This window comes from Acinonyx jubatus, chromosome D4 (assembly GCF_027475565.1).
Source record: "Acinonyx jubatus isolate Ajub_Pintada_27869175 chromosome D4, VMU_Ajub_asm_v1.0, whole genome shotgun sequence".
NCBI lineage: Eukaryota > Metazoa > Chordata > Mammalia > Carnivora > Felidae > Acinonyx > Acinonyx jubatus.
The window spans coordinates 61,675,211-61,692,418 of record NC_069391.1 but is presented as its reverse complement, the minus strand read 5'-3'; the positions used below and the strand labels follow the sequence as shown (position 1 = coordinate 61,692,418).

At 35.8% G+C, this 17,208-nt stretch overlaps 1 protein-coding gene and 1 long non-coding RNA gene across 4 annotated transcripts in view; both read right to left on the bottom strand.

Moving 5' to 3' along the window:
- The window catches only part of KIAA2026 (KIAA2026 ortholog), a 131,766-nt gene that overhangs the window by 113,234 nt on the left and 1,324 nt on the right, over positions 1-17,208 (bottom strand). The window lies entirely within an intron of this gene.
- On the bottom strand, positions 222-17,204 carry LOC128312207 (uncharacterized). Its single transcript, XR_008291196.1, has 2 exons — positions 12,042-17,204; positions 222-6,451 (listed from the first exon to the last, which is right to left on the bottom strand). It is a non-coding gene; the product is annotated as an uncharacterized LOC128312207 (long non-coding RNA).

Sequence of the window (17,208 nt, the reverse complement as noted above, 5' to 3'; positions counted from 1 at the left end):
AATATCCTTTACTACTCATCAGAAATAAAAATGGATATGCTTTGATAGTTATCATTCATAATTACAATACAAGAAAGAAAACTATAATGTACCTTTCATATCAACATGTAAAGATTAAAAAGACATATTCCTCAGTGTTGGGGAGAATGTAAGAAAAGAATAATTCTATACAATATTGGATGTGTAAAATGGGCACACCATTTTTATAAGTCAATTTGGTAAGAATCATTAAAATTTAACGTGCACATATCCTTTGACCCTTCATGCTCCTAGAAATTTACCCTACAGGCGTATCTCCACAACTGTGAGCAATAATACACACACACACACACACACACACACACACACACACACACACAGTTTGCACAGAGTACTTTTAAAAAGAATAACCCCCAAAGCCCCTGGGTGGTTCAGTAAGTTAAGCGACTAACTCTTGGTTTCAGCTCAGATCATGATCTCATGGTTTGTGAGTTCAAGCCCTGTGTCAGTCTCTGCAGCTGGCAGTACAGAGCCTGCTTAGGATTATCTCTCTCCCTCTCTCTTTGCCCCTCCCCTGCTCATGCTGTCTCTGTCTCTCTCAAAATAAATAGGTAAACTTAAATAAAAAAGTAAAAAGAATAACCTGTAAACATAAATGTCCTTTTATACAACATGGATTAAATAATGTGTACCATAACATGGAATAACATCCATCCATCAAAAGGAGTAAGGAAGTCTGTATGTACTCACTATAAAAGATGTCTACATTACATTGCTGAATGTGAAAAAAAATCTGAATATATCTTTTAAGCCAAAAGCAATCACATATAAATAAGTATATGTAAACATATATATGGCACCAAGTAGCATGTGTGTTTGTATACAAGTTCAAAGTCTCATCTGACTACTGCAATCTCTTTGTGACAGGCACCCTGGCTTCTACTCTGATCTCTTTACAGTCTATTCTTCATTCAGCAATCCAGGTCATCCTTTCGAAAGGTAATCAGATCATGTCATCCCCCTGCTCTGTCTCCTCCAAAGCCTTTCAGTTACACTTAAAAACCAAAATTCTGATGGCCTATAAGACCAGTGTGATATGACCCTCATCAACCACTCCAGACCTCATTTTATACCATTTTGCTCATTGCTCTTTGTGTTCTGGCCACAAATGTCTCTGTTATTCTTAGTCACACCAATATCAGCTTTGCCTTTGATCAAGCTCATCCTCACTTCAGGCACTCTTCCCCCAGGTATCTGTATGGCTAGGCATTATCACTTTATCCTAATGTCTGTTCAACAGCAGTTGAGAGGACTTCCTGAGAGGACTTCCCTGACCATCATAACTGGTAAAGGATCCCTTGTTACTCTGTTCCCTTACCCATTTCTTTTCCTTCCTGTTTACCACGACATTATATTGTATAATTACCTATTTATTTGGTAATTTTTCAACTCACCAGAATAAAAGCTCCAGGAGAATAAGGATTTTGTTTTTTTTAATGGATGTAACTTCAGAGCCACACACACACACACACACACACACACACACACACACACACACACAAGATATATGGAAGGATACAAGCCAAGCTATTTTTCATTTTAAATTTACAGACATAATTCAAGTTGAAAAATTGCAGCCATCTATTTTCTCCAGAGTGAAATACCTATCAAACAATTGTTACTAACTACTTGGGTTTCATTTATCAGAGAATAAAATGCAATAAGACAAAAATAAATCTTACCTCCAAATAAGAATTGTCAGACAACCAATCAACAATCAAATCATACACTAAAATAACTCTCCCTTTCCAAAATTCAAGCTTTTGTACTATTAGGAAAATTAGTTTATGAAATCACTCTGGCAATAGTTTGAAAATAACAGATTGCTAACTATAAGCAAAAGCTAAGCAATAATTATAGTGGACTCATTGAGTTTTAGTTACCCTTTGTTTTTGTTTTTGTTTTTTTTTTCATATAAAGCACCAAAGGTCTTTTCTGTGTTGTTAACACATTCCAAATTTCAGAATTCAGAGGCTTAATTCTGTTTCAAATTATTCAAGTTAAGTATTAATAAAGAAGTAAATTGCTATTTAAGCTTTACTTATGGTTAATACATGCACTAACACTGCCCACCCCCAAAAAACAGATGTTTGAAAAAGTTTCCCTTATTATGTGATTTTCGTTGTTGCTATCAAAACAAAGAAATGTGTCACCTATAAAAACTCTATCTGTACAACTAAAACTTGGAAACAAAATTATCTAATCTGTTTAAAAATATTCTAAATAAAGAGTTTCAGTCAAAATTTTTAAATGCGACTACAGCCCTCAGAGTGCTAGCAAGGTAATACTAAAACGGATGTAATGTTTAATGAAAAGACTATTCACAAATGCGTAGCCAACGTTAAGGGAAATTAGTAAGGGATGGTGAAGCACTCTTGGGCTAGCTAGGGAGCTATCATCACTCTGGACCCAAAAGGGGGAAAAGATGGGATTATTACTAGAACAAAGGAAGCTATAATTACAGAAGAGGGCCACAGAATGATGGAGCACAGTTGCCCAGCAAAGCGAAAGCCATTAGGCTATCCTGACCTCTCTCCAGTCCTCCTGTCAGTGCCTCCCATTGACTGAACCCAATCAAAAGCCAGAACACAAGGCAGACCAGTTGATGCAGTCCTTAGAAATCAGCCTCCTGGGACACAGCACAGTGCACAAAAGTGGAGAATAGATTTGGATGGGCAAATGAAAATTATCCATCAAAGTAGAACCGTAGTATTATTAGACTTCAAGAACAACTATTTGAAATTAGGGAAGACAAAACTCTCATTGGTTTATTTCAACAAAAACTTTTGCCTGTCTAATATAGTCAGCCCAGCTTACAATGCCATTCCATCTGGATGTATGCATCTTTATGAGCTCTGAACTACAAAAGTCATTAAAGCCAAGTATTAAAATAAATTTAATATAAAACAAAACTTTCAAATAGTTCTACAGTCAAGTATTAACCAAGGTTTTCAAAACTAATGAAATATCACAATGCCCTCACCAAAACTAACGTTTTGTAACATTAATGTTAACACTTATTTTAAAATATGCTTATCTCTCATGTTTAAGTATTTAGATTGTAACACTTTACAATATACAAAATATAATACTACAGAATATGATTAAATGATTGATAAATAAATATAGATACATTGGGGGTACCTATTCAAAATATTTTCTGCTTGGGAAGCCAGATCATAAAAGTTTGGAAACAAGTACTCTCATATTCAGCTGTACTGAATATCCAGAAAAGTTTTAAGAAAAAAAGTCTTCATGCCTACAAAAAAAGGTATTTATTAGACTATGAAATTTATTTCTTACTTGATCTTCCTTACCTACTATTCTCCCAGTTATTACTCTTATTCCCCTTGCATTTTTAACCCATCATTATCCAGATCTCCAATCCCTTATTTGATTCCTTCATTTGCACTAATATAATTCAGCCTTTTAGCTATCCACATAGCAGGTAGTTGGGACCCATCATACCTGACAAACTGCTGATCTCATCTCTCTTAACCAATTATCCGTCTCAGACATTCCATCTTTCTTGCACTGACAGCATGAAGCCTGCTCGGGATTTTCTGTCTCCCTCTCTCTCTGCCCCTCCCCCATTCACACTCTCTCAAAAATAAATAATTAAATGATTTATTTTAAACCTAAAATATTTTTATGAATTTTTTTATTTGAATTCCAGTATAGTTAACATATGCTGTTATATTAGTTTTAGGTATACAATACTGATTCAACAATTCCATACATCACCTAGTGCTCATCACAAGTACACTCCTTAAGCCCCATCCTCTATTTCACCCATTCTTCCACTCACCTCCTCCCTGATAACCATCAATTTGTTCTCTATAGTTAAGAGTCTGTTTCCTGGTTTGTCTTTTTTTCCTTTTGCTTGTTTTTTTTTTTCTTAAATTCCACAAGTGAAATCATATAGTATTTGTCTTTTTCTGACTTATTTTGCCTACCATTATATTCTCTAGCTTGCATCCATGTCACTGCAAATAACAAGATTTCCTTTGTTTTTATGACTGAATAATATTCCATTGTAGATACATACCATTATTCTTTATCCATTCATCAGCTGATGGACACTTGGGTTTCTACGATAAAAATCTGCTACCGTAGATAATGCTACTATAAACATCAGGGTGCATGTATCCCTTTGAATTAGTGTTCTTGTATTCTTTGCATAAACACCTCATAGTGAAAATGCTGAATCGTAGTTCTATTTTTAACTTTTGAGGAACCTCCATACTGTTTTCCACAGTGGCTCCACCAGTGTGAATTCCCACCAACAATGCACAAATGTTCCTTTTTCTCCACATCCTCGCCAATACCTGTTGTTTCTTGTGCTGTTGATTTTAGCCATTCTGACAGGTGTGAGGGGATATCTCATTATAGTTTTGATTTGCATTTCTCTGATGATCAGTCATGTTGAGCATTCTTTTATGTGTCTATTGGCCATATGTACTCTTCTTTGGAGAAATGTCTGTTCATGTCTTCCCCATTTTTTAATTGCATTTTTTTTTGGCATTGAGTTTCATAAGTTCTTTATATATTTTTGTACTGACCCTTTATCAGATATGTCATTTCCAAATATCTTCTTCCATTCTGTAGAGGTTGCCTTTCAGTTTTGTTCGACTTGCCTTTCAGTTTGATTTCCTTCACTGTGCAAATGCTCTTTATTTTTATGTAGTCCCAAAAGTGTATTTTTGCTTTTGTTTCCCTTGCCTCACAATACATATCCAGGAAAAAGTTGCTATGGCTGATGTCAAAGAAGTTACTACTTGTATTCTCTTCTAGGATTTTGATGGTTTCAGGTCTCCCAGTTAGGTCTTTAATCCATTTTGAATTTATTTTTTAATAGGTGTAAGAAAGTGGTCCAGCTTCTTTCTTTTGCGTGTTGCTGTCCAGTTTTCCCAATACCATTTGTTAAAGAGACCGTCCTTTTCCCATCGGACATTCTTTCCTGTTTTGTCAAAATTAATTGACCATAAAGTTTGGGTTTATTTCTGGGTTTTCTATTCTGTTCCACTGATCTGTGTGTTTATTTTTGTGACAGCATCATACTGTTTTGATTACTACAGATTTGTAATAACTTGAAGTCTAGAATTGTGATGCTTCCAGGTTTGCTTCTTTTTCAATAGTGCTTTGGCTATTTGGGGTCTTTCATGATTTCATATAAATGTTAGAACTGTTTGTTCTAGCTTTTTTGGTGGAGTCTTTCAGATTTTCCATATACAGTATCATTTCATCTGGAAATAGTGAAAGTTTCACTTCTTCCTTGCCGATTTGGATTCCTTTTCTTTTTGTTGTCTGATTGCTGTGGATAGGACTTCCAGTACTATGTTGAATAGCAGTTTGAGAGTGGACATCCTTGTCTTCCCCCTGACCTTAGCCAAAAAGCTCTCAGTTTTTCCCCACTGAGAATGAGGTTAGCTGTTGGTTTTTCATATAAAGCCTTTATCATGTTGACATATATTCCCTCTGGACCTACTTTGTTGAGGGTTTTTATTGTGAATGGATGTTGTATTTTGTCAAATGTTTTTGACGTATCACATTAAGTGATTCGGAAACACTGAACCACCCTTGCAACCAAGAAATAAATTCCACTTGATTGTGGCGAATGATTTTTTTTTTTTATTTTATGTAGGTGAATGGCTTTCTGAATGTATTGTTTAATTCGGTTTGCTAGTACTTATTGAGAATTTTTGCATCTATGTTCATCACAGATAATAGCCTGCAGTTCTCTCTTGTAGTGGTGTCTTTATCTGGTTTTGCTGTCAGGATAATGCTGGCCTCACAGAATTAATTTGTTAGTTTTCCTTCCTTTTTTATTTTTTGAAATACTTGGATAAGAATACCTATTAATTCTTCAGATGTTTGGTAGAATTCAACTGTGAAGCCATCTGGTCTTTGACTTGTGTTTTTGGGTGGTTGTTTGGTTACTGATTCAATTTATTTGCCGGTTCAGTCTATTCAAACTTTCTATTTCTTTCTGATTCTAATTTGGTTAGTTATGTTTCCACAAATTTATCCACTTCTTCTAAGTTTGTCCAATTTGTTGGCATACAGTTTTTTCATAATATTCTCTTGTAATTGTATTTCTGTGGTGTTGGTTGTTATTTCTCCTCTCTCATTTGTGATTTTGAGTTTTGGGTTTTTTTGTTGTTGTTTTATGTTTGTTTGATGAGTCTGGCTAGGGGATTATCAATTTTATTGATCTTTTCAAAGAACAAGCTCCTAGCTTTCTTAGTTTTGTATCATTTGTTTCTGCTCTAATCTTCACTGTTTGCTTCCTTCTGCTGGATTTGGATTTGTTTGTTCTTTTTTCTATCTCATTTAGCTGTAAGGTTAGGTCGTTTGAGATTTGTCTTGCTTCTTAAGGAGGCCTGTATTGCCATAAATTTCTCTCTTAGAACTGCTTTTCTGCATCCTAAAGATTCTGGACCATTTTGTTTTTATTTTTGTCTCCATGTAATTTTTTATTTCTTCTTGATTTCTGGTTGCCCCGTTGTTTACTAGCATATTATTAAACCTCCACGTGTTTGTGGTCTTCCCAGATTTTTTATTGTGGTTGATTTCTAGTTTCATAGCATTGTCAGAAAATATGCATCATATGACTTCTATCTTTTTGAATTTGTTGAGAGTTGTTTTGTGGCCTAATATATGCTCTATTCTGGAGAACATTCCATGTGCCCTTGAAAAGAATATGTATTCTGCTGTTTTAGGGTGGAGCGCTCTGAATGTATCTGCTAAATCTATCTGGTTCAATGTGTCATTCAAAGCCAGTTTCCTTGTTGATTTTGTTTAGATGATCTGTTCACTGATGTAAGTGGGGTGTTAAAGTCCCCTACTATTGTTGTTTTGTTATTGTTGAGTTCCGTTATATTTATTTTTTTATGTATTGGGGTGCTCCCATGTGGGGTGCATAAATATTTATAATTGTTATATGTTCTTGTAGGATTATTATATAGTATCCTTCTCTCTTCTCTCTTGTTACAGTCTTTGTTTTAAAGTCTAGTTTGTCCAATATAAATATTGCTATCCTATCTTTGTTTTGACAACAATTTGCATGATAAATGTTTCTCTATCCCCTTTCAATCTGCAGGCATCTTTTCTTCTGAAATGACTCTCCTGTAGGCAGCATATAGATTGGTCTTGTTTTTTATCTACTCTGTCACACTGTGCCTTTTGATTAGAGCATTTAGTCCATTTACATTCAAAATAGTTATTGAAATTTTTCTCTGATCCTTTCTTGTCTTTCTCTCATGGTTTGCTGGCTTTCTTTGGTGATAGACTTAAATTTCTTTCTTTTATTCTTTACATCTCTATTACTGGTTTTTGAATTTGTGGTTACCATTCAGTTTGCATAGAATATCTTCTGTATATGTGGTCTCATAAATTTAAACCTGTTCTTTATTCCCCTTCCCCCTACATTTTAGTATATACTGTCATTTTACATCCTCTTATTTTGTGAATCTCTTGACTGATTTTTACAGATATACTTATTTTTACTGCTTTTGTGTTTCCTACTCTTCATTCTCTTATTTATAGTCTTTCTTTTCTACTCAAAGATTTCTAGTAGGACTGATTAAGTGGTCATGAACTCCTTTAGTTTCTGTCTGAGAAACTCTCTTATCTCTCCTTATATTCTGAATGATAGTCTTAACTGGGTACAATATTCTGGGCTGCAGATCTTTCATTTTCAGCACCTTAAATATTTCATGCCCTTCCCTTCTGGCTTACAATGTTTCTGCTGAAAAATCTGCTGACAGGCAAACTCATGAAGTTTCCCTTGTTTGTATCTCTTTTCTCTTGCCACTAAAAAAAAAAATTGTCACTAATTTTTGCCACCTTAATTACTATTTGTCTTGGTGTGGACCTCCTTGGGTTGATTTTGTTGGGGGATCTCTGTGCCTCCTGGATCTGCATATCTGTGCCCTTCCCCAATAGATTAGGGAAGTCTACAGCTATTATTTCTTCAAATAAGTTTTCTGCTCCCTTTTCTCTCTCTTCTTATTCTGAAATACCTATAATGGGAATATTACACTTGTCAAGGTGTCTCTTTGAGGGTCTCAGCTTCCTAACATCCTCTGAGCTCTCCAAGAACCAAGCCCACTGATTTTCAAAATTCCAAACTTTATGTTCCGTTAGTTATAAGAACCCACGAATTCAGCCCCTCTCATTTTCAAAGCCAAATGTTATAGGGATTTAGCTTTCCCATGCAGACTCCCCAGGGTGATACTCTGTTTCTTGCCCTTTTCCGCACTTGTGACTTCCTACTGCCCGCGATGGCCAGGATTTTGCTTCCCACTGCATCTCCACCCTTCCTACCCTCTTTCATGTGGCCTGTTCTCTACCTTTAGCTGTAGAATTTGTTCTGCCAGTCTTCCAGTAGTTTTCTGGGGTATTTACATTGATATGATATGTTACCTAGTTGTATCTGTGGGACAAGGCAAACTTAGGGTCCTCCTGCTCTGCCATCTTCCCAGCTTCCCATGTGATATTTTTTCATTCATATTTACTCAACTGCTCTATACTGTGTGATTACTTTCTCATCAAGGACTTGGACTTTGCAGAAAGAACAGTTTTACATCAGTAGGAAAGAGTAGAGAAAGAATACTAATTATATTCATTCCCGTTATTCATTCATTCAAAATATTTGCTGAGCAACAGGAACTCAGCAATGAACATGATGATAGTGTGTATGTACTGAATGAAAAGTGTAAGAATCAACGATGAATTTGATATATTCAGATTGAAACAATAGTGACACCATGGAGAAGAATGAGAAAGCTGAAAAGAAAAACAGAAAAATTAGAAGGAGATCTGGGTTAGAAATAAACTTAGTTTTTAACATTTTCAGATACAATAGTTGTACAACCCATTGGAAAAGTTCTGTGGACAGAAATATGAAACTAAAACAAAAGGGAAAGCTCAAAATATTGATTTGAGAGTCTTACTGATAAAGTTATAAAAAATAAATGCTCTTGCCATACAAGAATAGATTTAAGAAGATCTAAAGGCATAACTTCAGAGATTATCCACAGTTATAATGAAAAACACAGCCAAAGGAAGACTCAGAAGATAAACAGTTTAAGTAATAGCACAATAGAGTGGAAAGGAGAAAAGTTGTAAGCACGAAGTGATCTAAACTATTTCATTCACCAAATAGATGGAGAGGGGAAAGTGAAAGCAAAGGATTAAACAAGAAGGCATTCATTAGCAAAATGCAAGATGGCAAGTTCAACAGGAATTGCAAAAGTCCTTATAAAAACAACAAACAAACAAAACTTTCAAGGCCTATATTTGTAACTGAAGTGGCACCAAATAAAAAAATTAAATTTCCAAAAGAACTGCAGACTATCATAATTAATTTTTAATAAGAATATTTTGCTTAGAATAATTTTCCATTTCTTGATTTTCTCTAAGGTACACACAAAGGTTAAGTTTTTATTTACAAGAAAATAGCATTCAGTGCCTTACCAACGTCAACAATTTTGATAAGCATTTTTACTAAGTTAGGACTGCTCTGCTGAACATCTTACTACCACTACAGCTATTCCTTATCATACAGAAGCAATCACTTCTCAGCACAGGCAAAACAGAAGGCTCCCTGGGTCACTAACTCTCATACAGTGCATTTATATTCAAGTTCCCTAGAAGACAGTAAAGTTGTGACAGTTGTAAAGAACTAACTAAATGTTTATGCACTGAATTCAGAAGCACCCAAATATATAAAACAACTGATCACAAACATAAGCAATCTTACTGGTAAGAATGTGGTAACTGCAGGGGACTTTAATACTCCACTTACAACAATGCACAGATCATCTAGACAGAAAATCAATAAACAAACAATGGCTCTGAATAATACACTGGACCAGATGGACTTGACAGATATATTTAGAACTTTTCATCCTAAAGCAACAGAATATACATTCTTCTGGAGTGCACATGGAACATTCTCCAAGATAGATCACAAAACAGCCCTCAATAAATACAAAAGAATTGAGATCATACATACTTTCAGATCACAATGCTATGAAACTTGAAATCAACCACAGGAAAAAGTTTGGAAAACTTCCAAATGCATGGAAGTTAAAGGACATTCGACTAAACAATGAATGGGTCAACCAGGCAATTAAAGAAGAAATTTAAAAATATATGGAAAAAAATGGAATGAAAATACATCAATGTAAACCCTTTAGGATGCAGCAAAGGTAGCCCTAAGAGAAAAATACCCTGCAATCCAGGCCTATCTCAAAAAACAGAAAAATCCCCAAAACAAAATCTAACAGCACATCTAAAGGAACTAGAAGCAGAACAGCAAAGACACACCAAACCCAGCAGAAGAAGAGAAATAATAAAGATCAGAACAGAAATAAACAATACAGAATCAAAACAACAACAACAACAACAAAAAAAAACAGTAGAACGGATCAATGAAACTAAGAGCTGGTTTTTTGAAAAAATAAAGAAAACTGATAAACTCCTAGCCAGACACCTCAAAAAGGAGAGTGGACCCAAATAGATAAAAACACAAATGAAAATGAATTTATTACAACCAATCCCTCAGAAATACAAGCAATTATCAGAGAATACTATGAAAAATTATATGCCAACTAACTGGACACCCAGGAAGAAATGGACAAATTCCTAGACACCCATACAGTACCAAAACTCAAACGGGAAGAAATAGAAAATTTGAACAGACCCATAACTAGTGAAGAAATTCAATCAGTTACCAAATTTCTCCCAATAAATAAAAGTCCTAGACCAGATGGCTTCCCAGAGGAATTCTACCAGACATCTAAAGGAGAATTAATACCTATCCTTCTCAAGCTGTTCCAAAAAATAGAAACAGAAGGAAAACTTCCGGACTCATTCTATGAAGCCAGAATTACCTTGATTCCCAAACCAGACAGAGACTCCACAAAAAAGGAGAACTACAGGCCAATATCCCTGATGAACATGGATGCAAAAATTCACAAGATACTAGCAAATCAAATTCAACAACATATAAAAAGAACTATTCACCATGATCAAGTGGGATTCATTCCTGGGCTGCAGGGCTGGTTCAATATTCGCATATCAGTCAGTGCGATACATCACGTTAATAAAAGAAAGAATAAAACCACATGATCCTGTCGATAGATGCAGTAAAAGCATTTGACAAAACGTAGCATCCTTTCTTAATAAAAACCCTAAAGAAAGTCAGGATAGAAGGAACATACCTAAACATCATAAAAGCCATCTATGAAAAGCCCACAACTAATCTCATCCCCAGTAGGGAAAAACTGAGAGCTTTCCCCCTGAGATCAAGAAGACGACAGGGATGTCCAATCTCACCACTGTTGTTTAACATAGTGATGGAAGTCCTAGCATCTGCAATCAGACAACAAAATGAAATAAAAGGCCTCAAAACTGGCAAAGAAGAAGTTAAACTTTCACTTTTTGCAGACGACAGGATACTCTACATGGAAAACCTGAAAGACTCCACCAAAAGACTCCCAGAAGTGATACATGAATTCAGCAAAGTCGCAGGATACAAAGTCAACGTACAGAAATCGGTTGCATTTTTATACACCAATAACGAAGTAAAAGAAAGAGAAATAAAGAAACTGACCCAATTTACAATTGCATCAAGAACCATAAAATATCTAGGAATAAACCTAACCAAAGATGTAAAAGACCTGTATGCTGAAAACTATAGAAAGCTTATGAACGAAACTGAAGACACAAGAACATTCCATGCTCATGGATTGGAAGAATAAGTATTGTTAAAATGTCAGTACTACCCAAAGCAATCTACACATTAAATGAGATCCCAATCAAAGTTGCACCAGCATAATTCTCAAAGCTAGAACAATCCTAACCTTTGTGTGGAATCTGTATTGTATGAAAAGGCCCCAAATAGCCAAAGTAATATTGAAGAAGAAAACCAAAGCAGGAGGCATCACAATCCCAGACTTTAGCCTCTACTACAAAGCTATAATCATCAAGACAGTATGGTATTGGCACAAAAACAGACACCTAGACCAATGGAATAGAATAGAAAACCCAGAATTGGACCCACAAATGTATGGCCAACTAATCTTTGACAAAGCAGGAAAGAATATCCAATGGAAAAAAGACAGTCTCTTTAACAAATGGTGCTGGGAGAACTGGACAGCAACATGCAGAAGAATGAAACTAGACCACTTTCTCACACCATTCACAAAAATAAACTCAAAATGGAAAAAGGACCTGAATGTGAGACAGGAAACCATCAAAACCCTAGAGGAGAAAGCAGGCAACAACCTCTTTGACCTCAGTCACAGCAATTTCTTGCTTGACACGTCTCCAAAGGCAAGGGACTTAAAAGTAAAAATGAACTATTGGTACCTCATGAAGAGAAAAAGCTTCTGCACTGCAAGGGAAACAATCAACAAAACTAAAAGGCAACTGATGGAATGGGAAAAGATATTTGCAAATGACATATTGGAAGAAGGGTTAGTATCCAAAATCTACAAAAGAACTTACCAAACTCAACACCAGAAAAACAATCCAGTGAAGAAATGGGCAGAAGACATGAACACTTTTCCAAAGAAGACATCCAGATGGCCAACAGACACATGAAAAGATGCTCAACATCACTCCTCATCAGGGAAATACAAATCAAAGCCACACTGACATACCACCTCACACTGGTCAGAGTGGCTAAAATGAACAAATCAGGAGACTGTAGATGCTGGACAGGATGTGGAGAAATGGGAACCCTCTTGCACTGTTGGTGGGAATGCAAACTGGTGCAGCCGCTCTGGAAAACAGTGTAGAGGTTCCTCAAAAAATTAAAAATAGAACTACCTATGACCCAGCAATGGCACTACTAGGAATTTATTCGAAGGATACAGGAGTGCTGATGCCTAGGGGCACTTGTACCCCAATGTTTATAGCAGCACTTTCAACAATAGGCAAATTATGGAAAGAGCCTAAATGTCCATCAACTGATGAATGGATAAAGATGCAATTTATATGTACAATGGAATACTACTTGGCAATGAGAAAGAATTCATGCCATTTGCAGCAATGTCATGGAACTAGAAGGTACTATGCGGAGTGAAATAAGTCAGTCAGAGAAGGACAGATATCACATGTTTTCAGTCATAAGTGGATCTTGAAAAACTTAACAGAAGACCATGAGGGAAGGGAAGGGGGAAAAAAACAGTTACAAACAGAGAGGGAGGAGGCAAACCATAAGAGACTTAAATACAGAGAACTGAGGGTTGATGGGAGTGTGGGGGAGAGGGGAAAATGGGTGATGGGCATTGAGGAGGGCACTTGTTGGGATGAGCAGTGGGTGTTGTATGTAAGCAATAAACCACGGGAATGCACCCCAAAAACCAAGAGCACACTGTACACATTGTATATTAGCCACTATATATACATATATATATATATGTATATATAAAACTTTGAGAATAGATTTGTTGTCTAAATCTTAATCCTAGTTCTATCATAAATAATATATACATAAAACAAATTGTTATATGTCACTAATATATATTTATATATAAAAGTATATTTATAAGTTTATACTTTATACATGCAATGCTATTATATACACCAAAAAGTAAACTAAAATAGAGATTTAAGAATTAAAAAAAAAAAACAAATATACTGAAATTGTAGTATTTTCTTCCTTCACCCCAGTCAATCATCCTGCATATCTGCTGGGGTGCAAACTCTACTCTGGAGACCACACTGTAGCTATACAGAAGCACCTGTAGTTCCCAGAAACACTGCATTTCATACCTTGCATTCACTATAGTTGAGCATTCTACAATGCCACCCTGAAGCCCTCCAAAAAATATACAGCAGCAATCTTCAATAATTGTTCAGGTATAAATGTCTTTACGTTATCTTTTACCTAATCTCTTTCCCCCTTCTCATTTCCTCTTCTCACTTGCCATCCCCACACTTATTCCCATTCAGATTTAGGTCTCCCTCTTAAATTCCCCGTGTACCTGTCTATATGTCCATTATAGAATCGTTATCTTTTTAAGTCTCTGTTTCCCTACTAAACTATGTTTATAGGCTTGGGCTTATCTTTTGATCTCAGGAAGCTGAATGTCTAGCTTTGGCAGATACTAATCTGTACAAATAATCTAGCCTAATACTCTGATAGTACAAATGACTTAGACTGAGATTCAAATTAAACACTGTGTCCATAGTCCAGGGTACTAAAACTATTGGGCTGCTCTACCATGATAATGTGTCATTTTCTTTACTGTATCTCATTTCTTGCTCGCTAAAAGCTCAGCAGTATATGGAGCAGCTGTAAAGTTCTCTTTACCATAATCTAAAAATAAGAATTCAATGTTTTACAAATATATATAAGACAAAAGAAAACTTCAATAATATCTAAGAGATTTTTTTTTATTACTAAAATACCACATACCATGTGTTTTCAAACAAGGTATCTGAGTCAACTGCTAAAAATCATACTCATGTGGCCGGTTCACAGAATGTTGTTCTGGGACATCTATGTATCTTAATTTATACCAGTTATAACCCACACTTTCCTCAAAGTTATGCCCACTCAAAGCATTTATTTAGTAATAACTCAGATTTTAGGCTATTATAGAAAAAGAAATGAATTCTACAAGTGTGGTCTGGCAAACTTATTAATAATTAATTACAAAATGTTTACTTACATCAAATACAATAAAATTGAAGGACTCAAAACTTCATCTGAGACCATCATATTTTTAGTTTTTGCTACTAAAATGCAAGAATTTTATCTCTTGAACTAATAATGTCAGAAATACATTATGTCATTATGTTTATAAACAACAGAATGTCTTAAGTTTACAAGACCAGTGCTCTAACCCCTGAGCTATGGAGTCAACCGAGAATGTCTTAAGTTTAATTTTTCTTTAATGTTTATTTTTAAGGCGCGCGCGCGCGCGCGCACACACACACACACACACACACACACACACACACACAGTATGAGCGGGGTAGGGGCAAAGGGAGAGAGGGAGACACAGAATCCGAAGCAGGCTCAAGGCTCCTAGCCATCAGCACAGAGTGCAACCTGGGGCTGGAACTCATGAACTGCGAGATAATGACCTGAACCAAAGTCGGGCACTTAACCGACTGAGCCACCCAGGGGCCCCTTAAGTTTAATTTCTAAGTATGGATGCTATTAGACCATATGGGAATACAGCATTCTTAGCATTAGCCACCAGGAATCATTCTAACTAAGCATTTAGAAATTAACTTTATGTTCAACAGTCTTCTTGTTCTTTTGTCGGGCTCAAAAAGTATTTATTATACACATAAACTTTTGAAAACACCTGTAATTCATCCAAACCAATATGCTACTTCTTAGCACTTTCATGCAATCTCATGCTAAAGCCGTTTCCACATTTGTAAATCTGGATGCTTGGACTAGATGAACGCTATGGTGCCTTCCAAGTCTAAAATCCTGTGACATCAACTTGGAGTATATTTTACCACTTAAAAAAGTGACGTGTGAATGGATTGTTTTTCTTTGTAAGTCGTAACTATAATGACTCTGTGGAGACAATACTAACAAACACACTACACAAGTATAATAACATTAAATAAAGTATTAAAAGCAAATCTGTGAATAATCATTACCAAGTGATTGTATTTTATGAAAGGATTCAAGAAGAAATTCCTTAAATAGAGGCCCTCTAATGAGTCAAGCACTAGGTTAACTATTGTTTTCAGTGAAAGAAGTCACTGATAGTCTTGAAAACATCGTATGGGAAACCAATGACATATTAGATTATTTTTAAACTACTATTATAAATCCAGGTCCAGGGGTACCTGGTTGGCTCAATCAGTTAAGCATTAAACTCTTAATTTAGGCTCAGGTCATGATCCCAGGGTAATGGGATCGAGCCCAACGTCAGGCACTGCATTGAGTGTGGCGCCTGCTCAAGATTCTCTCTCTTCCTTTCTCTCAAAAATAAATAAAATAAAATAAAATAAAATAAAATAAAAATAAAATAAATCAAGGACCAAAAACCTACAACTTCTCAGAAACTATTCCATAAAAGCACTAGTATAAGGCCCAGGAAATGAGGAAAATATTCATTTATTCAACTACTATTGCTAATATTGTAATGGTTACAACTTATATCAGACTAATTATGGAACTGACACTGTTGACTTTACACTTATTAACTCATTTAATCTTACAGCAACCCCATGAGATACTATTATTATCTGAAGCCAAAAAGGTAGTGACTTGTTCAAGTTCACTCAGGTAGTAAAGAATCAAACTACTATTCCACTTCAACTACCATTTCCAACATTCAATTATTTTTCTATTCCTGAAGAATTTCCACTTGAGAAATTAATTTGGTTCACATCAAATATATATTTTATAAATATGTTTATTTTAGTATATCTTGTGTTACATTATTTTCTCTGACTGAAGAAAAATAATTGACTCTGGCTATTTGTGTGGATTATATCAAGAGCACAGTGCCATCTGAATTGACTCTGATTTCTGGTAGAATAAACACAAAAATCTAAACGTTTTAAAAATTTTGTGTTGATGCATCCACTATTATCACAAAAATTCAGTCTCCTCATATGAAGCTGAGAGAAAAGATCAGGAATACGCCAGAGTAATCATTAACCATTTAAACACAATCCGTAAATTTCCGACGGTCGACATGGGTAGTGAAAAAAAGATACATTTTTTAAACGGTTTGAAACGACCATCTTTTTACATAAACCAAACACATTTTTCTAACGACACTTCATCCTAAAACCTTTTCTAACGTCATGTTAAAACTGTCTAAAAGTGGCGGGTCCATCTCCCATCTCACTAAAACTTTCTTTCCCTCTACCCTACCCCCGTAATTCTTCCTATGGGTACCATATTACTTTCTATCTACAAACTTTACCTGTTCTTCTGCGCTCAGGACTCGACTCCCTTTCAGCTTTCCATTTGGGTAATGAGTACATTCACCACACACCCACCACACCCTTGTGGGCCTCCACTCAGGCCTGCTCCTCCTCCCGGGTTCTGCAGCACCAACCCTGCACGTAACAGCTACGCCCCCCGACCCCTGGCCCAACCCATCCTCGGACACGTGCGACGATGTTTGTGTCACTACATCAGTCCCACTGGGGACAGGACTCACT